This window comes from Schistocerca serialis, chromosome 3 (assembly GCF_023864345.2).
Source record: "Schistocerca serialis cubense isolate TAMUIC-IGC-003099 chromosome 3, iqSchSeri2.2, whole genome shotgun sequence".
In the NCBI taxonomy this organism is placed as follows: domain Eukaryota; kingdom Metazoa; phylum Arthropoda; class Insecta; order Orthoptera; family Acrididae; genus Schistocerca; species Schistocerca serialis.
This window is the reverse complement of record NC_064640.1, coordinates 103,195,753-103,218,633: the sequence shown is the minus strand read 5'-3', so window position 1 is coordinate 103,218,633 and position 22,881 is coordinate 103,195,753.

The window sequence follows — 22,881 nt, the reverse complement described above, 5'->3', positions numbered from 1 at the left end:
ATGACTGAAGCTTACCTAAATTATTACATATCATATCTGGTGTCTCTTCAGTTGTATAAATTTTTTGTTTTGCATTTTCGTTGTTTTTGCTTTTTGAGTCTACTTTTAAGAAATAAAATTTTAATTATAAAAGTTTATTTTTATTTCTATGATATTTAGAAATTCCTATACAAGTATCATACAAGGGCAGTTCAATAAGTAATGCAACACATTTGTTTCTGAAACAGGGGTTATTTTATTCAGCATTGAAATACACCAGGTTATTCCCCAATCTTTTAGTTACACAACACTATTTTTCAACGTAATCTCCATTCAATGCTACAGCCTTACGCCACCTTGAAATGAGGGCCTGTATGCCTGCACGGTACCATTCCACTGGTCAATGTCGGAGCCAACGTCGTACTGCATCAATAACTTCTTCATCATCCGCGTAGTGCCTCCCACGGATTGCGTCCTTCATTGGGCCAAACATATGGAAATCCGACGGTGTGAGATCGGGGCTGTAGGGTGCATGAGGAAGAACAGTCCACTGAAGTTTTGTGAGCTCCTCTCGGGTGCGAAGACTTGTGTGAGGTCTTGCATTGTCATGAAGAAGGAAAAGTTCGTTCAGATTTTTGTGCCTACGAACACGCTGAAGTCGTTTCTTCAATTTCTGAAGAGTAGCACAATACACTTCAGAGTTGATCGTTTGACCATGGGGAAGGACATCGAACAGAATACCCCCTTCAGCGTCCCAGAAGACTGTAACCATGACTTTACCGGCTGAGGGTATGGCTTTAAACTTTTTCTTGGTAGGGGAGTGGGTGTGGCGCCACTCCATTGATTGCCGTTTTGTTTCAGGTTCGAAGTGATGAACCCATGTTTCATCGCCTGTAACAATCTTTGACAAGAAATTGTCACCCTCAGCCACATGACGAGCAAGCAATTCCGCACAGATGGTTCTCCTTTGCTCTTTATGGTGTTCGGTTAGACAACGAGGGACGCAGCAGGAACAAACCTTTGAATATCCCAACTGCTGAACAATTGTGACGGCACTACCAACAGAGATGTCAAATTGAGCACTGAGTTGTTTGATGGTGATCCATCGATCATCTCGAACGAGTGTGTTCGCACGCTCCGCCATTGCAGCAGTCACAGCTGTGCACGGCCAGTCCTCACGCGGGAGATCAGACAGTCTTGCTTGACCTTGCGGCGATGATGACACACGCTTTGCCCAACGACTCACCGTGCTTTTGTCCACTGCCAGATCACCGTAGACATTCTGCAAGGCCTATCAATATCTGAGATGCCCTGGTTTTCCGCCAAAAGAAACTCGATCACTGCCCGTTGTTTGCAACGCACATCCTTTACAGACGCCATTTTAACAGCTCCGTACAGCGCTGTCACCTGTCGGAAGTCAATGAAACTATACGAGACGAAGCGGGAATGTTTGAAAATATTCCACAAGAAATTTCCGGTTTTTTCAACGAAAATTGGCCGAGAAAAAAAATGTGTTGCATTACTTATTGAACTGCCCTCGTAGTAATAAATAAAATTAAATTTTGTTTATTAAATATTTTCTATTTAAATAGAGTCTTTACTTAAAAAACTCAATAAACAATAAGAAACTGTTTAAGAAAATTAATGACCTAGAAGTTGATGTTTTATATAACATTACTGGATGTAATTATCTAAATACAAAATGTGGAGAAAAATATTGTATGGAACTCAGTAATGAATTTAAAATTATTTTACTAAACAAATATGCAAAACCAATAAGTGGACTTGATTTTCAGTTTTTTGAAAATGAAAATATTAAACTAAAATATAAAGAAAGAAAAAAAACAAGGATTTACAATGAATATCATTTTAAACTAAAAAAAGAGGATACGATTTGAAACTTTGTACCCAGATTTTATGCTTGAAATTCACGATTTTCCTTGGAAATGTTTGGAACACATTTGAAAAATATTTGGACAGGTGGTCCAACGTCTGAAATTATTGGTGAAAATACATGAAAGAATGATGAAAATTCTGTCAAAAATGTTGAAAATGGGTGATTTATCTTCGTTTACATTCGTGATCCATGTAGTACATTTACATCAACAGCAGCTTAGCTGTCAGTATGAACTGCAAGTTATTAAAAACATTGACGATTTGAGACATTTTTGATACGGTTTAAGTGCTTAGATGGACTTTGGACTTCGTGGCACAATGTACTTTCGTCACAGTTGCATTTGCTTATCTGTACTAGGTAGAAAGAGCTGTACAATCCGCTGTTATATGCGTTTCTTCATGCGGCAAAAATGAGTAACTTTAACATTTTTTTTAAAAATATATCTGCTGGGCGCCTTAGCAGGTAAAATTTTGGCAGTGTTTTCCTTCAGTGTATCTTTCCTGTGGAAAAATTTTCAGGGTAAGTTCACGACGTGTTGTACTAGACCATTCCCTTGTAAGTAGTAGTGTATAACTATAAATAATAAGAGAGCAATTTCCAAAGCGTTTTGCAATCAGTAGTGATGTTCTTGAATGGATTTGCATGAATTCTGCTTTTAAAAGTCGAATATTCAGTGGTGCAACAGCAAATAATGATGGATTTAAGATTCCTAAAGACTTTCTTGATGCTTGTATTCCAGTTTTCGCCACCAGGGTACATGAGTTCAATTGGACACTCAACATAAAAATCTGACTTGTCTGCAAATCGTTACTTCCCATGGACAGCCAGAAGACATCCCTGATGACATCAACTTGTGGTATTCAACCAGTCTTACAGACAGACTTTTAAAGTAACTAGAAATTTTATATGTTCGCAGTTCTGGTTGTGCATTAAAATAAATGACGAAATTTTTTTTATTCTGAATATCAATAGACGATTTTAAGTAGCAGCACATAGAAAATTACCAAAAGTGACTGCAAACAAAAAAAATGATAATTTTTCCTCCAAGAGGTCAATCAGAGCTGGTTTGTATGCAGAAAATGACAATGCGAGTCAGGTGTCTAATTATCTTCCTAATTGACATACAGTATACAGTGACAACTTTTCACTTCCTACTCAGATGAAACATGCAGATATTTAATAAAAACAGCGAACATGTATCCCTTAATGTGTTGATATTCAGTATTCCGAGCATGAGTTTTTGATTGGAGGAAGCAAAAAACAGTACAAAGGGAAAGAGTTTAGAGTGATTCTATTGTATGTTTAGAAACATCACAATCGTGAGATAGATATGGGTCTGTTCATGCTACTGGTCTAAAATACAGAAATTCACCATTTACATATAAAATCATTTAGAGGCTAGAACATTGTAGCTTTACTGTTCATCGACTTTCAGCTGATGTGTGTGCACAGAGCGCTGTTTGTTGTATTTTTAATATAAAGAGAAGTTTGCCTCATACTTAGCTGATTGTCTGCAATTCAAACCAGTCTAAATTGGAGGGTCCAGAGGTTGTTAAAGCTTTGGAGTTAGCATTGGGCAATGTGGACTAAAACAGGGGAAAGAAATACAATAGGAAATGAATGGGTACCTTTGAGAGATGAAACAGGGAAGGCAGCAGAGGTTTAAACAGGTAAAACAGCAAGACCTAGAAGTAAACTCTGGCTAACTCATCAGATGCTGAATTTAACTGAAAAAGGCTGAAAATATAAAACTGCTGCAAATGAAGAAGGCAAAAGGGAATACAGACATATAAACAATTACATTGGCTGAAAGTGCAGTATGGCTGAGCAGGAATCGATAGAGAAGAAATTTATTGCTGTAAAAGCACCAATAACTAGGGGAAGGTGGCCTTTGGAGAAAAGAGAATATCTTTGGAGGAACTAACTGTGACAAAACTATTCCAACTGGTATGCAAGATGTTTCGGATAGGGGAAATATTTTCAGACTTCAAGAAGGATGCAATAATGCCAGTTGTAAAGAAAGCAGGTGCCAATAGGTGTGAATGTTGCTGAACTATCAGTTTAATACTGCATGTTGACTAAATACTGGCGTGAATTACTGACAGAAAAATGGAGAAATTGGTAGAAGCTAACTTTTCAGAAGACAGTTTTGGTTCCAGAGAAATGCAGGAATATGAGAGGCAGTACTGACCATCTGACTTAAGTTAGAAGATAGGATAAAGAAACTCAAAAAAACATTTATAACATTTATAGACTTAGAGAGCTTTTAATTATATTTACTGAAATAGATTCTTACCAATCATCTGATATGGGGCTATTAATAGATTCAATGTCATACCGGTAGCTTACGCAAGGCAGTCATTTACACCAATATAAGGCAGAATGTTGCGATAAAATTCAACCACACAACGTTACCAGACCGCTGTTAATGAAGTGCAAATGCATCTCTTATTCCAACAAGGTCTGGGGAAGGCAGCTATGTCTGTGCTCTGCATGCAACAAAATCCAGCCCAACAAAAATATGTTTACTCTTGTAGAAAAGATCTGTGAAATGCAAATGTAACTACCACTTTGTGTGGTGTAACAACAAGCCACAATCTCTGTTCAAGTGTTGTACAGTGCAGAGTGTGCTAGTGTAGCTACATGCATCTAATAACTTTAACTTAGATCATGTCAGGGGTTGTTTTCTGCAGTCTAAGAGAAGTGCTAACAGCCTCTCACCGAGAGGCAAAGTGCACCAGCAATCATATCAAGCATAGCTCATGTGAAGCAGACCACTCCACACAAATCAGAAAAGCTTCCACCAGTCACTCATGTCGTGCAATGGAGAGCTGCAGCTAACCACGTGTAAGATGATGTATGGAAGCACTTGTGTAATGTTTAAAAATGACATACTTCACATGTATTTAACCATTTAACTTCACTCAGTTTCATCAACTTTTAAACAACTCATTAAACATGTGTTTTATTACAAACCATTACAGCCATATACATGTGTAGCAGGATAGGTAAAAATAATCTCCTCCCTCCTTCTTACTTCCATATATTATCCTCATTAAAGAATTCCCAGTTCAAGTACTAAGTAACCAAAGTCTTTTATGAAGATTTGAGAGGAGCAAAGATGACAATAAACTTTCTAGTTTGCCTAGCTTGACATGTTGAGCTGTCTCCAGTTCTTTTTGTCTAGTGGTCTGATTCTTGAAGCTCCAAAATGTCACATCAGGTCCTCACAGTTGGTTTGGACTAAATAAATCTGAAGATGCTTGTTGCAGCATTTTTGTACATAAATATATTTTTTCACATTTTAGTATATAACACAGTATTTTGATTTTAAACATTAACAAAGCCGAAATTACATCGTTCACAGGAAAAAATACAAATAGACGTTCGATCATATCGGAAGCATGCTTATGACTCCCACCACATTTTGTGTAAAAAATAATATACCAAAGGGTCTACAATTTTTCTTAACAAATGAATTTCTACTAGTTTCTGTTACATTATTTATTTCGATTATTATTTCATAAATGAATCTAGAAGTAAACATAGTAAACAGTACAGGATTGCGAAGTTAATAATAGAATTTTTAAGTGTACAATAATTCGTAATTTCAAATGTTTCTCAAATATACTTTTCAGAACTAGTATTTATCGTTTATAACACTGAAACTAAATTATTTAATAAATTAAATCCTTTTCATCAATTTTAGCTTGAAATATAGCACACTGCGTATAAAATTATATGAAAGTTTACAGAAAAGCAACTGAGATAATATTCATCTGGCGAAAATTCGAAAAATAATACTGGTATCGACCAATACGGTTGAGGAAAAGTAATGCTAGAGGAGGATGTCCTGTTACAGTAGGAATGGGTGGGCATCAGACTGCAACGAGCTGAGTGTCAGCAGGCTGTCAAGTTCCATTAGAGCTGTAGACAGGTCTCTACAAGTCACATGTCACTCACATTATGGTTGTATTGATGACAGCTTTCACAGGCCATCCACTCATTCACAACTCCCAACCATAGCATTGCAGTGGGTTCAATAATAAACACACATCAGAACTCACAACATAGGCACAGTGATGATTCAATGCACACCAATTTGGATGATTGACCAACACATACTTTAATTTTTGAGCAAACCCATACTTTCAGTGAGTCAAGTCCATCGAGTCCTTAAGAATTCTAATGAATTTCGATATAACTGACAGTAGGTCTACACCCACATCCATGTGGGCAAGAAATATTCGAAGTTGACAATAGGTACAATCCAGTCTCAAACCTCTCTTTACAAGCATAAAGGTTCAGTTGATAGTATTAGCAATGGTGTATCACAGAATGTCAGTAACCGAAATTGTGGAGAAATACAACTCTTCTATATGATCATATATATCAGCTGCTACCTGCCACTCCACTCACGTATCAGTAGTTTTGTTATGGTTAGTGATGATGTGTAAGTTCACTATTGTGCATTCAAAACCGTCACCTGCCCTCACATATCTACCTTTTTGGGTGAGTGTAATTTGTGATGTGCAGCCTCCCTGACCCGCCCCCACCCACTTGGCCCAGTGCACAATGGTGTGGCAGCAAGCACAGCTTCACTGCTAAGCTATGTGTGTGGAGAATTACACATATTTTAGTGTAAGGGTTCAGGTAATATCTCAGAATACCAGCAATCAAGATTGTAGAGCAATATAACTCATCTACATTATCACATATATATCAGTGCAAGGATTGAGGTGGTACAATTAGCAGTAATATATCACAGAATGTCAGCAGTCAAGGTTGACGAAAGTTGGTAACTCAAAAACCCCTTCGTCCTTGACGCCATCACTGAAGCCTCCATCTGAGACAATATGCATAACTAACCGATATCATTCTGATTCACAAATGTATACATGACACTTCTGAAAATACATGATTCAGTACTCAGATTGAGGTGATGAGATATGCTGCATGGCTACTTCCTCTGCAATATCACCACAGAGCCAAGGCACAACAGTACCAGACATGATGACCAACTTAGTCGAAAGATCCATAATGCATTGACTTTTTGAGTTGGTTCTGGAGTGAACTCATCTATCAGTGACAGCCAGTCATCTTTATCATCATCCTTAGTATCTGTAACATGTGAAATCATTAAATCAATGAACTATTATTATCTCAGAATGTACATAACACCTCCAAAAAGATATGATTGAATACTCACATTGAACTGATGTTACATGATGTGCGGCCTTACCATTGGTGATGCCACTGAAATCATGATAGTCTTCAGCTATAGAAATAAAAACCCATTAACACTTTATGCCACAAATGTATACCCAGCAACTATGAAAAAATATGATAAACTACTCACATTGAAGCAATGGCAATCACTGCATTATCATTCTATTTGAGATACCATCAAAACCATCATCATCTGCAACTTGTAAGCATAATTAGTGGGATAAACCCAATACGAGCAGAATCTGAATTGTTGCCAAATTTATTCAGCATGGCAGACCCTTCCCCACCCCTGTCCCCTGCCTGCTGGTGTAGATGAGGCAATGTCACACTGTTGACATCACAGGTTTTCCCCCTTCCCCCTCCCTACCCTCTCCCATGCCCACCCCATCCATTCCCCCTCCCCTCTCCCACCTGGAGATATGGCAGGAAAACTCACTCAGTCAGTCCTGAGCTGTTGGTGTGGAAGGACAAAGGGTAGTTCATTTCCTTTGGTTCAAATGGCTCTAAGCACTATGGGACTTAACATCTGAGGTCATCAGTCCCCTAGACTTAGAACTACTTAAACCTAACTAACCTAAGGACATCACACACATCCATGCCCTTGGCAGGATTCGAACCTGCAACCGTAGCGGTCGCGCGGTTCCAGACTGAAGCGCCTAGAACCGCTCGGCCATCCTGGCCGGCGGATCGGCAGCTGCAAAGACCTTACTAGAAAGACCAACAAAAAGCGGTACGTTTCCTATTTCCACACACAAGCGCTTGCTTCAAAATTAGCCGGAAAAGTTGTATGCAAACACTAGGATGCTGACCTTGCCATTGACGTGACCAACAAACGGTTTTCCTGAATAAACTCGCAAACGCTGACAAGGTTCGTCCTGGAACGTTTGTTCAGTAGACAACGCCTATCCCAGAGGATTTTGCGCCAGCTTCGATGTAGCCAACAACGTTTTCTAGGGAGGACTGGTGAACAACGACAAAGACATTCCTGGAATGTGGACCGTGTGAATAATACCCATCCCCTGAGTATTTTACACCAGCTTTGGTGTAGCTGGCAACAGGTTTTTTCCAGGGGTGACTGCTGAATGCTGGCAAAGACATTCCTGGAAGAAGAAGAAGAACTAGTTCCTGTTTCAGCTGAGTTCTGTATGTAGGTGGTCATGAAGGATGTGAACGATACCCAACGTGTCTGAACCTACAACCTAGGTTCTGCCCCTGGATAAGCGTTCCTATTGGTTCCCACCAAACTAGACCACTGCCAGTGATGACAAACGTCTGAGGCAGTCAGAGGAGGAATTGTAATGTAAGTACACGTTTTCTTTCGTAGTATGTGTTCGAATTTCGCAGTTAAAAGCGAATTTTGTAGCATGGTTCAAACCAGTGCGTTACTAAAAACTGCATATGTTACAATTTCTCCTTGTTGTTGTTACAGCATTTATTCCTGAAATGCTCGCCGAACTCGAACAGCAGCTGCAGACTGAAAGGACGCAGGCCAACGAGGCAGAGATCGTGGAGCAACCCCTAGCGGCAATTCGGTCGATACAGTAGCTGTGAAGTACACATTCCTGTAAAAAAAAAACTTCGTGTTCAAATTTTGTAGTCTAGTAATTAATACATTGCCAAGTGTTAGTAGTATACAACAATTCTTCTCCATGCTGTTACAGCAAAATACACTGCTCGACCTTTATCGGTTGGTGGAGACTGTAAGCAGGCAAGCCAACGAGTCAGATCGTGGTACAAAAGTCCCGTAAGTATCTATTCTCACCAAATCTATTTTTTTAGTGTTAACTTCTGTATATGTGTCTCTGTGGTATATGTTTTTGAGCCAATATACAGAGTGATTCAAAAAGAATACCACAACTTCAGGAATTTAAAACTCTGCAACGACAAAAGGCGGAGCTAAGCACTATCTGTCGGCGAATTAAGGGAGCTATAAAGTTTCATTTAGTTGTACATTTGTTCGCTTGAGGCGCTGTTGACTAGGCGTCAGCGTCAGTTGATGCTAAGATGGCGACCGCTCAACATAAAGCTTTTTGTGTTATTGAGTATGGCAGAAGTGAATCGACGACAGTTGTTCAGCGTGCATTTCGAACGAAGTATGGTGTTAAACCTCCTGATAGGTGGTGTATTAAACGTTGGTATAAACAGTTTACAGAGAATGGGTGTTTGGTCAAAGGGAAAAGTTCTGGACGGCCGAGAACGAGTGATGAAAATGTAGCACGCATCCAGCAAGCATTTGTTCGCAGCCCAGGAAAATCGACTCGCAGAGCTAGCAGAGAGCTGCAAATTCCACAATCAACTGTATGGAGAGTCCGACGAAAAAGGTTAGTTATGAAACCTTATCGTCTGAAATTGGTTCAAGCACTGTCTGCAGCTGATAAGATTAAAAGAATCGATTTCTGTGATTTTATCCTTGCTCAAATGGAAACAGATGAATCTTTCGTTTCAAAGATTGTGTTTAGTGATGAAGCAACTTTCCACACTAACGGGAAAGTCAACCGTCACAATGTCTGTATATGGAGCACTGAGAATCCGCGGGAAACAACTCAGTATGAACGTGGCTCGCCTAAGGTGAACGTTTTCTGTGCCATTTCAGCCAATAAAGTTTTTGGTCCCTTTTTCTTCGAAGGTGCTACTGTAACTGGACTACAGTATCTGGAGATGTTAGAGAATTGGCTGTTCCCTCAGCTCGAACAAGAAGCACAACAATTCATATGTCAGCAGGATGGAGCGCCACCACATTGGCACTTATCTGTCCGTAACTACCTGAACGTCAACTACCCGAGGCGATGGATCGGCCGCCAGGCAGCCCGTGACAGAGCACTTCATCACTGGCCTCCAAGAAGCCCTGATCTTACCCCCTGCGATTTTTTCTTATGGGGGTATGTTAAGGATATGGTGTTTCGGCCACCTCTCCCAGCCACCATTGATGATTTGAAACGAGAAATAACAGCAGCTATCCAAACTGTTACGCCTGATATGCTACAGAGAGTGTGGAACGAGTTGGAGTATCGGGTTGATATTGCTCGAGTGTCTGGAGGGGGCCATATTGAATATCTCTGAACTTGTTTTTGAGTGAAAAAAAACCTTTTTAAATACTCTTTGTAATGATGTATAACAGAAGGTTATATTATGTTTCTTTCATTAAATACACATTTTTAAAGTTGTGGTATTCTTTTTGAATCACCCTGTATTGCTATCGTAGTAGGCAATTTCGAGTAGCAGGAGGCTGATGAGTCTAAGGATGGTGTTCCACCACCAACAACGAACCCATCGCAACTGCCGTGTAAGTACATATTCTTTTTGTTAAACTTTTTATCGTAGTGCTGTAGACGTTTTTAAATCAAAATGTCGCCGTAGGTGACTCTGGGGAGCGGAATAGGTGGATCCATGCCAAGTCCAATACGGAGATGTCACAGTGGATGGAGGATATGGAGCAGGAGCTGCGGTTTGTGAATTCGAGTCGGAGATACTAAAATGGGTGAAGGCGTTACCTGACGATCTCAAGCATACGGTTTCATCATGGGTGGAAGGCGATATCGAAATTCGATATCCCACCAAAACTACACTCTTTTGCGCCAAATACATCCCATACTGATTTTAGAGATGTACTTCAGTATCACTAGCATTTAGACAGGCTGAACTTGATGAGTAGTTATCAAGTCATAAATCAGTGTTTAAAAACCGTGTTCTTTTTAGCGAAGGAAGATGGAAACGTTTCTCCGAAACATTGTGTAGTCGTATATATCCATTCTGATAAAAATATCTAGCATCTCATCCGAATCCAAAATGTAGTAGTCATCTATAGAAGGCCATTGCAACAGTAAGTGCTGATGGTCCATTTCAGCATCAACCAGTTCTGCTATAGAAAGATTTTTTTGTATTCCCACTGCATCCATCCCTATTTCTCCTGAAATGCTGCCTACTATGTAAAATGGTACAATGTCTCTAAAGTGCATAGACTTCTCCCAATTGAAGTACTGATATATGACGTCATCCTTCCGTCCAGTATATAGTACATACGTTAAGAAACAAAGCACATTCTACCACCAATTTTGGCTACATCTGATGTGTAATGCTTGACGCTAAAATGATATGATGCATGGCCATAGGCAGCACTCAGATTTTCTTGTTCTCCCTGTAATGCTATCAACACAGAATCCAGTCACTACTAGCTTAGTCACTTGTACGCTTTATTGGATCATATGGAACTCTGTAGTAAAGACCTTAACAACAGCACTCTCTTGAAGGACGAAATGATTTTTTTTAATCCCATGGGAGACTGCATACATTGACAGATCGGTGGTATTGTATGTCATTTCCATTCTTTGACACTAAAAAAATCATGATTCTTCTTACCCATCTAATCACAAAGGTACTAACTGACATACTGCACATTGTATTGTATAACCCAACATATGTTCTGATGGTTTTTTTGCTGTAGGTCATACTATTTTTCTCTTCCCTTGCTTGAGGGCTACATGACATATAGAGGCAAATGCCTTTGGCTGTTTTGATTTAATGAGTGTCTTTCTAATATACTGTGTATGCATTGCAGTACTTTTCTTTTAAGCTTATTCCATAGCTTATGATTCAGTATATCACCTAGCCACATGCCAGCTTAATGGCAGACTTATCACTTTCGTGATAATGTTAGTTTTGTCTTTCCCATATATTTCAATACTTGCTGCGTAGTGGTAATTCATTACAGTATATTACATTAGATTCATAGTTTGATTTACTAGAAATGTTTTATTAAATAAGTTGCGTCTTATGAGTTTGCGATCGATAAATTGCAGTGCTGAATTTTTATATTCTCCTTTTATTAGTTGTATACGGAACATGATGATACAGGTAGTTATGAGGTTGACCTCCGGTAGGTGGTATATGTTTTACTAGTATATGACAACATTTAATCGAATGTTTTATGTTCAATCTGTACTCCTCAGTATATGACTACATTATTTTACTCCAGTTGTTTCACAGGCATTGCATTAGCATTATACTGTGATTATCTATGCATAACATGAAATATTGATCTCCATTTAGTAGGTTCCTTTTGTACTATTTTATGGTGAATATGCTGTGCTCACTGGTTTATGTTAATATGGTGTGTAACTGTTCTCTTATTTTATTCCTTAATTTATCTGTAATTTTATGCAACTTCATGTACTGGTTGGTATTTTTATGTTAGTACACGTTACCACTGCATATAAGACTTGCACCATGCCCCCTTTTTTGGTTATCTGTTTTATACTGCTATCATTGTTGGCTATACACAGGCCTGAAGATGGCATAGTAAGTTGCCCAAAATGGTAGCCAAATAAAATAAGTTTGGAAACTGGATGGCTGAAAGATGTTTAATTTGACATCCATTTGTTTAATTTGACATCCATTCATTGTCATGCTATAGTCTGTATTTCGCCTGATTGCTTGTCAGTCCAAATAAACTGTTATGTCTTGATGCAGAACACTTCGAATATACACTTTTGGACTGCTGGTGCTGCTGTGGCGTATACATTGGTGTGTGGGACACCTTCATGTCCTGGTACAGTAGTACTGTTAGCACTGTAGTAATAACAAAGCTCTACGTATCGAGACAAGCACATAAAGTAATATTGATAGCAATTATTAGAAATGGATGAATACTTACTGACAGGCATTTCCAGCAAATACAACCCATTGTGTCAGAAGGTCCAATCAGGTATGTATCAGCATTATCTGTTGAACAACAATGTTCCTGCATTGATGCATAACAGCTGCACAGGTGACAACCACTTCTTGTGTGGAGCCGGACTGGACAAATATTTTAAAAAGGGGAAACAGTTCCAGTAAATACAACAATTTGTGTTGGAGGACCAAATCAGGTAATGCATCTTCTTGCCATTCTGCTGCATTATCATAATTTGTTGAACAATACTCCTCTTGACTGAAAAACTGTGATACGCTCTTCTATTATCATAAGTTTCCTTTCTTGATGCAGAAAGATGTGAACACATTTCTCTAATGGCAGTTTACAACATATAGACTTGTTAAAATGTTCTTTGTTCGTTGTAAGCATCTCATCAACTGAACACATGAGACATGGACATACATGTAGACAACAAAAGGATGGTGACGCTCTTGCAATCGAATGGTACAAATTAAAATTGCTCGAGGGGTGGTGGTGGTGTGGAAGGGTGGGGGGGGGGGAGGGTTGAGCTTGCACGCCACTGGCCGAGATGTCAGTCCTACGGCTCCCACAGAGACTGGCAGATAGAACGATGGCATATACGTAACGCCATTCGCAATGGAGCGACGCTGGGAGGGGGACAGGGAAGGAGTTCTAGTAAATAAAACCGCTGACATTGCGATTCCAGGAAAGCGATTTGCGTCTGAAACCGCAGCGATTCAGTATATCTTTTCACCGTTGAATTTAAGGCTTCTTGTTTCATGTTCCGTCGTTTATGTGGATTCTTCAATGTATTTTCTGCAGATACGTAGACAAAGAACATCTACACCATTTCCTGACTTCATGTTCCCATTTTACTCCATTTATAATCGTTACTGGTCTCTGATTTATGCACGGAATTTAATTAGTCTTCCATTCTCAATTGAGCTCAATTTTTATAGCTGTAGAATTACAGCTTCCACTTTGCATCAGTTCTATATCAATGACGGCAAGATACGTCCGTCGGTTCATTTCTTGGCTTTCAACAGCCAGCATACACAACACAGTAATTGCTCTTCTTGTTCATACTTTAAAATTCACATGTATCTTGGGAGCATGGTAGTACGGGTACTGGCATGTAATTTGTACTGTCATTTGGTTTGACAATACTTTGCTAATGTTGTTGTTGTCATCTTCAGTCCAGAGACTGGTTTGATGCAGCTCTCCATGCTACTCTATCCTGTGCAAGCTTTTTCATCTCCCAGTACCTAATGCAACCTACATCCTTCTGATTCTGCTTAGTGTATTCATCTCTTGGTCTCCCTCTACGATTTTTACCCTCCACGCTGCCCTCCAATACTAAATTGGTGATCCCTTGATGCCTCAGAACATGTCTTACCAACCGATCCCTCTTTCTAGTCAAAGTGTGCCACAAATTTCTCTTCTCTCTAATTCTGTTCAATACCTCCTCATTAGTTATGTGATTTACCCATCTAATCTTCAGCATTCTTATGTAGCACCACATTTCAAAAGCTTCTATTCTCTTCTTGTCTAAACTATTTATCGTCCATGTTTCACTTCCATACGTGGCCACACTCCATACAAATACTTTCAGAAACGACTTCTTGACACTTAAATCTATACTCGATGTTAACATATTTCCCTTCTTCAGAAACTCTTTCCTTGCCATTTCCAGTCTACATTTTGTATCCTCTCTACTTCGACAATCATCAGTTATTTTGCTCCCCAAATAGCAAAACTCATTTACTACTTTAAACGTCTCATTTCCTAATCTAAAACCGCCAGCATCACCGGATTTAATTCGACTACATTCTGTCTCTGACAGAATTACAATGTCATCGGCGAACCTCAAAGTTTTTATTTCTTCTCCATGGATTTTAATTCCTACTCCGAATTTTTCTTTTGTTTCCTTTACTGCTTGCTCAATATACAGATTGAATAACATCAGGGATGGGCTACAACCCCGTCTCACTCCCTTCCCAACCACTGCTTCCCTCTCATGCCCCTCCACTCTTACAACTGCCATCTGGTTTCTGCACAAATTATAAATAGCCTTTCGCTCCCTGTATTTTACCCCTGCCACCTTAAGAATTTGAAAGAGAGTATTCCAGTCGACAATGTCAAAAGCTTTCTCTAAGTCTACAAATGCCAGAAACGTAGGTTTGCCTTTCCTTAATCTATTTTCTAAGATAAGTCGTAGGGCCAGTATTGCCTCACGTGTTCCAACATTTCTACCGAATCCAAACTGATCTTCCCCGAGATCGGCTTCTACCAGTTTTTCCATTCTTCTGTAAAGAATTCGTGTCAGTATTTTGCAGCCGTGGCTTATTAAAATGATAGTTCCGTTATTTTCATATCTGTCAACACCTGCTTTCTTTGGGTTGGAACTATTATATTCGTCTTGAAGCCTGAGGGTATTTCGCCTGTCTCATACATCCTGCTCACCAGATGGTAGAGTTTTGTCAGGGCTGGCTCTCCCAAGGCTATCACTAGTTCTAATGGAACGTTGCCTACTCCCGGGGCCTATTTTTTGCTTAGGTCTTTCAGTGCTCTGTCAAACTCTTCACGCAGTATCATATCTCCCATTTCATCTTAATCTACATCGTCTTCCATTTCCATAATATAGTCCTCAAGCACATCACCCACGTACAGGTCCTCTATATCTACATCAACATTCTACATCTACATTTATACTCCGCAAACCACCCAACGGTGTGTGGCGGAGGGCACTTTACGTGCCACTGTCATTAACTCCCTTTTCTGTTCCAGTCGCGTATAGTTCGCGGGAAGAACGACTGTCTGAAAGCCTCCGTGCGCGCTCGAATCTCTCTAATTTTACATTCGTGATCTCCTCGGGAGGTATAAGTAGGGGGAAGCAATATATTCGATACCTCATCCAGACACGCACCCTCTCGAAACCTGGCGAGCAAGCTACACCGCGATGCAGAGCGCCTCTCTTGCAGAGTCTGTCACTTGAGTTTGCTAAACATCTCCGTAACGCTATCACGGTTACCAAATAACCCTGTGACGAAACGCGCCGCTCTTCTGTGGATCTTCTCTATCTCCTCCGTCAACCCGATCTGGTACGGGTCCCACACTGATGAGCAATACTCAAGTATAGGTCGAACGAGTGTTTTGTAAGCCACCTCCTTTGTTGATGGACTACATTTTCTAAGGACTCTCCCAATGAATCTCAACCTGGTACCCGCCTTACCAACAATTAATTTTATGTGATCATTCCACTTCAAATCGTTCCGCACGCATACTCCCAGATATTTTACAGAAGTAACTGCTACCAGTGTTTGTCCCGCTATCATATAACCATACAATAAAGGATCCTTCTTTATATGTATGCGCAATACATTACATTTGTCTACGTTAAGGGTCAGTTGCCACTCCCTGCACCAAGTGCCTATCCGCTGCAGATCTTCCTGCATTTCGCTACAATTTTCTAATGCTGCAACTTCTCTGTATACTACAGCATCATCAGTGAAAAGCCGCATGGAACTTCCGACACTATCTACTAGGTCATTTATATATATTGTGAAAAGCAATGGTCCCATAACACTCCCCTGTGGCACGCCAGAGGTTACCTTAACGTCTGTAGACGTCTCTCCATTGATAACAACATGCTGTGTTCTGTTTGCTAAAAACTCTTCAATCCAGCCACACAGCTGGTCTGATATTCCGTAGGCGACAGTGCGGAACTGTATCGAACGCCTTCCGGAAGTCAAGGAAAATAGCATCTACCTGGGAGCCTGTATCTAATATTTTCTGGGTCTCGTGAACAAATAAAGCGAGTTGGGTCTCGCACGATCGCTGTTTCCGGAATCCATGTTGATTCCTACAGAGTAGATTCTGGGTTTCCAAAAACGACATCATACGCGAGCAAAAAGCATGTTCTAAAATTCTACAACAGATCGACGTCAGAGATATAGGTCTATAGTTTTGCGCATCTGCTCGACGACCCTTCTTGAACACTTGGACTACCTGTGCTCTTTTCCAATCATTTGGAACCTTCCGTTCCTCTAGAGACTTGCGGTACACGGCTGTTAGAAGGGGGGCAAGTTCTTTCGCGTACTCTGTGTAGAATCGAATTGGTATCCCGCCAGGTCCAGTGGACTTTCCTCTGTGGAGTGATTCCAGTTGCTTTTATATTCCTTGGACACGTATTTCGATGTCAGCCATTTTTTCGTTTGTGCGAGGATTTAGAGAAGGAACTGCAGTGCGGCCTTCCTCTGTGAAACAGCCTTGGAAAAAGGTGTTTAGTATTTCAGCTTTACGCGTGTCATCCTCTGTTTCAATGCCATCATCATCCCGGAGTGTCTGGATATGCTGTTTCGAGCCACTTACTGATTTAACGTAAAACCAGAACTTCCTAGAATTTTCTGTCAAGTCGGTACATAGAATTTTACTTTCGAATTCACTGAACGCTTCAAGCATAGCCCTCCTTACGCTAACCTTGACATCGTTTAGCTTCTGTTTGTCTGAGAGGTTTTGGCTGCGTTTAAACTTGGAGTGAAGCTCTCTTTGCTTTTGCAGTAGTTTCCTAACTTTGTTGTTGAACCACGGTGGGTTTTTCCCGTCCCTCACAGTTTTACTCAGCACGTACCTGTCTAAAACGCATTTTACGATTGTCTTGAACTTTTTCCATAAACACTCAACATTGTCAGTGTCGGAACAGAAATTTTCGTTTTGATCTGTTAGGTAGTCTGAAATCTGCCTTCTATTACTCTTGCTAAACAGATAAACCTTCCTCCCTTTTTTTATATTCCTATTAACTTCCCTATTCAGGGATGCTGCAATGGCCTTATGATCACTGATTCCCTGTTCTGCACTTACAGAGTCTAAAAGTTCGGGTCTGTTTGTTATCAGTAGGTCCAAGATGTTATCTCCACGAGTCGGTTCTCTGTTTAATTGCTCGAGGTAATTTTCGGATAGTGCACTCAGTATAATGTCACTTGATGCTCTGTCCCTACCACCCGTCCTAAACATCTGAGTGTCCCAGTCTATATCTGGTAAATTGAAATCTCCACCTAAGACTATAACATGCTGAGGAAATTTATGTGAAATGTATTCCAAATTTTCTCTCAGTTGTTCTGCCACTAATGCTGCTGAGTCGGGAGGTCGGTAAAAGGAGCCAACTATTAACCTAGATCGGTTGTTGAGTGTAACCTACACCCATAATAATTCACAGGAACTATCCACTTCTACTTCACTACAGGGTAAACTACTACTAACAGCGACAAACACGCCACCACCGGTTTCATGCAATCTATCCTTTCTAAACACCGTCTGTGCCTTTGTAAAAATTTCGGCAGAATTTATCTCTGGCTTCAGCCAGCTTTCTGTACCTATAACGATTTTAGCTTCGGTGCTTTCTATCGGCGCTTGAAGTTCCGGTACTTTACCAATGCAGCTTCGACAGTTTACAATTACAATACCGATTGCTGCTTGGTCCCCGCATGTCCTGACTTTGCCCCGCACCCTTTGAGGCTGTTGCCCTTTCTGTACTTCCCCGAGGCCATCTAACCTAAAAAACCGCTCAGACCACGCCACACAACCCCTGATACCCGTGTAGCCGCTTGCTGCGTGTAGTGGACTCCTGACCCATCCAGCAGAACCCGAAACCCCACCACCATATGGCGCAAGTCGAGGAATCTGCAGCCCACACGGTCGCAGAACCGTCTCAGCTTCTGATTCAGACCCTCCACTCGGCTCTGTACCAAAGGTCCGCAGTCAGTCCTGTCGACGATGCTGCAGATGATGAGCTCTGCTTTCATCCCGCTAGCGAGACTGGCAGTCTTCACCAAATCAGATAGCCGCCGGAAGCCAGAGAGGATTTCCTCCGATCCATAGCGACACACATCATTGGTGCCGACATGAGCGACCACCTGCAGATGGGTGCACCCTTACCCTTCATGGCATCCGGAAGGACCCTTTCCACATCTGGAATGACTCCCCCCAGTATGCACACGGAGTGCACATTGGTTTTCTTCCCCTCTTTTGCTGCCATATCCCTAAGGGGCCCCATTACGCGCCTGACGTTGGAGCTCCCAAATACCAGTAAGCCCACCCTCTGCGACCGCCCGGATCTTGCAGACTGAGGGGCAACCTCTGGAACAGGACAAGCAGCCACGTCCGGCCGAAGATCAGTATCTGCCTGAGACAGAGCCTGAAACCGGTTCGTCAGACAAACTGGAGAGGCCTTCCGTTCAGCCCTCCGGAAGGCCTTTCACCCCCTGCCACACCTCGAGACGACCTCCCACTCTACCACAGGTGAGGAATCAGCCTCAATGTGGGCAGTATCCCGGGCAGCCACAGTCGTAGTCCGATCGGGGGATGCGTGGGACGAGCTGAACGTCCCCGACAAACCCCCATCCAGCCCCCCAACAGCGATGCCCAACACTGCCTGAAGCTGGGAGCGAAGGGATGCCAACTCAAGCCTGCATCCGAACACAGCAGTTGCAGTCCCTATCCATGCTAAAAACTGTTGTGCAAAGAACGTCTGAACTAATCTACAGAGAGCACAAACAATTCGACACAAAATTTAAACGGTTATTAAAATACAAGATTGCCTAATAGATGCAGTAATGCTGCTACTTGCGCACTGCTGAGACACTGCTCGGCGGCAGAAGGAGACTACGCGATTTTACACTATTCAGGTACTAAAACGCGATGCTACACTCTCAAATACTATAATACGCCCGAAATTTATAAAGTAAACAATGCAAGTACCAAAAACACGCAAAGAAATTAAGAATTAAACTATGTAACAAATAAGTGAGCTAAGAGTATACGACTTGCTGCTGCAGTTGCTTATCCAACGGCGCAGGGAGCACACTCCTTCCACCTTTCTGCTTTCTCTTCTTTGCTCAGAACTGGGTTTCCATCTGAGCTCTTGATATTCATACAAGTAGTTCTCTTTTCTCCAAAAGTCTCTTTAATTTTTCTGTAGGCAGTATCTATCTTACCCCTAGTGAGATATGCCTCTACATCCTTACATTTGTCCTCTAGCCATCCCTGCTTAGCCATTTTGCACTTCCTGTCGATCTCATTTTTGAGACGTTTGTATTCCTTTTTGCCTGCTACATTTACTGCATTTTTATATTTTCTCCTTTCATCGATTAAATTCAATATATCTTCTGTTACCCAAAATTTCTACTAGCCCTCGTCATTTTACCTACTTCATCCTCTGCTGCCTTCACTATTTCATCTCTCAGAGCTACCCATTCTTCTTCTACTGTATTTCTTTCCCCCATTCCTGTCAATCGGTCCCTCTTGTTCTCCTTGAAACTCTCTACAACCTCTGGTTCTGTCAGTTTATCCAGATTCCATCTCCTTACGTTCCCGCCTTTTTGCAATTTCTTCATTTTAATCTACATAACCAACACATTTTGGTCAGAGTCCACATCTGCCCCTGGAAATGTCTTACAATTTAAAACCTGGTTCCTAAATCTCTGTCTTACCATTATATAATCTATCTGAAACCTTCGAGTATCTTCAGGCGTCTTCCATGTATACAAACTTCTTTTATGGTTCTTCAACCAAGTGTTAGCTATCATTAAGTTATGCTCTGTGCAAAATTCTACTAGGTGGCTTCCTCTTTAATTTCTTACCACCATTCCATATTCACCTACTACGTTTCTTTCTCTTCCTTTTCCTACTATCGAATTCCGGTCACCCATGACTATTAAATTTTCGTCTCCCTTCATTATCTGAATAATTTCTTTTATCTCATCACACATTTCGTCAATCTCTTCGTCATCTGCGGAGCTAGTTGGCATATAAACTTGTACTACTGTGGTAGGCGTGGGCTTCGTGTGTATCTTAGCCACAATAATGCGTTCACTATGCTGTTTGTAGTAGCTTACCCGCACTCCTATTCATTATTATATCTACTCCTGCATTACCCCTATTTGATTTTATATTTATAACCCTGTATTCGCCTGACCAGAAGTCTTGTTCCTCCTGCCACTGAACTTCACTAATTCCCACTATACCTAACTTTAACCTATCCATTTCCCTTTTTAAATTTTCTAACCTACCTGCCTGATTAAGGGATCTGACATTCCACGCTCCGATCCGTAGAACGCCAGTTTTCTCTCTCCTGATAACGATGTCCTCCTGAGTAGCCCCGTCCGGAGGTCCGAATTTGAGACTATTTTACCTCCAGAATATTTTACCCAAGAGGACGCCATCATCATTTAACCATATAGTAAAGCTACATGCCCTCGGGAAAAATTACGGGTGTAGTTTCCCCTTGCTTTCAGCCGTTCGCAGTACCAAAACAGAAGGGCCGTTTTGGCTAGTGTTACAAGGCCAGATCAGTCAATCATCCAGACTCTTGCCCCTGCAACTACTGAAAAGGCTGCTGCCCCTCTTCAGGAAACACACGTTTGTCTGTCCTCTCAACAGATACCCCTCCATTGTGGTTGCACCTACGGTACGGCTATCTGTGTCGCTGAGGCACGCAAGCCTCCCCTCCAATGGCGAGTTCCATGGTTCATGGGGGGGGGGAGGGGGTTCGGGACTTTTCTAATATTACAGTCATAATTTATAAGCTTTCTCGGAAAGTATCTACCTCCATTGCAGGACGATTGTTAATATGTAAAATTAAAACACGTCGAACGTTACATAAGTGTGTTCACTAACTTCCTGGCACTGCCAAATAGGGGAGGTGAGATGTGTCTCGGCCAATCACAGGTCGTTCGTGGTCGTTTCTGTCAGGCGGCCTGAGAAGGGAAATCCACAATGTCGGGGATAGTTATCGGAGGGTGAACTAAACAATGATGTAGTTTGAGGTGCCAGCCAAGCCGTTCGCCTTGGTAGGCCATCGATCCGGAGGTTTCACCCTCGGAAAGTGGACAAGATGATTTTCCCGTCCATTAAAATAAAAAAGGTTAAATAGCTGTGCGAATAAGGTCCCAGGCTAGTACGCTGTGTTGCGTTTGTTCGATTCCACTCCCAAGCGAAATGTGTTTTTCGTTTCCTCTTTCTTAGTTCTTCCTCTTACAACTTACAACTACCTTCATTACACTGACTGCAATGTAGATGACTAAGAGATGAATACATCATATTTCACATTTAATATTCTGTAGGCGCATGTAAACGCATTTATTATTATAAGATTTAAAATTTTTATTGTGTTAGTCATCATAGCAACTTTGGTAACATACTGAATATTGTTCTTACATCATGATGATTGCATGAAGGACATCTCCCCAACTTGGCGTTCAGTTGTCACTAAACTGAGGGGAAAAGTATTTCATTAACATTCTGATGTCAATTATGTATCTCAACTGCAGGCATTTGCTCCGTGCGTTGACTCGCGAGTGACCGCATTGACATGAGACATGAACAGACGACGGCGGCGGCTACGATGGCCTTTGTTGAATGCAACACACTGAGCGAACGAGAGAATGTAAAGTCCACAGAGAATTCGCGAACGAGAGCATGTGAAGTCCGCAGAGATGCGTATCTTTCTTGCATCTTTGTGAGTGGAAAGAGATAAACGAGAGTAGTAAAGTAAAGTCTAGATGTCATTTTGAATATGCGATACCAGTTAGTGTTTGCAGTCTAACAGAAATTCAGCGGGCTTCTCTTCTGTTTTCAGTAACGTAAACTAACTCTTCTAAACGCCATCAAAGATAAGAAAAATTAAATATTACACTACTTGTATCGAACCCAGGACCCCAAAAAGGCCTCCCTAAGAGCAGACATACTTGGCTCTCTCACCATAACGTAACATGATGCAATTTTAATCTCGTCCACTCTCTGATGACGAAGCTTGAAATACCTGGCACCTTAAACTACATCGCCATTCATTCAGTACTCTGATCCCCATCCGCAGCCCCATGCTCTCCCCTTAAGAGTGTGGTATATTGTCCACTGCATTCTTTGAATTATCGTGGAATCTGAGACTTTTCTTCCCAATATTACTTTTAGAACTCTAGCTTAGACAGCATAGTCACTCCAGGAGACGAATTTTTTCACAGTATAGAAGTTAAGAATTCATAGTATTAATCAAAAATATATTATTCCCAAATTAACATATAATAATTTCTTTGCAGGACGATAGCCCTATTCATAGTAGCAGAATCGACCA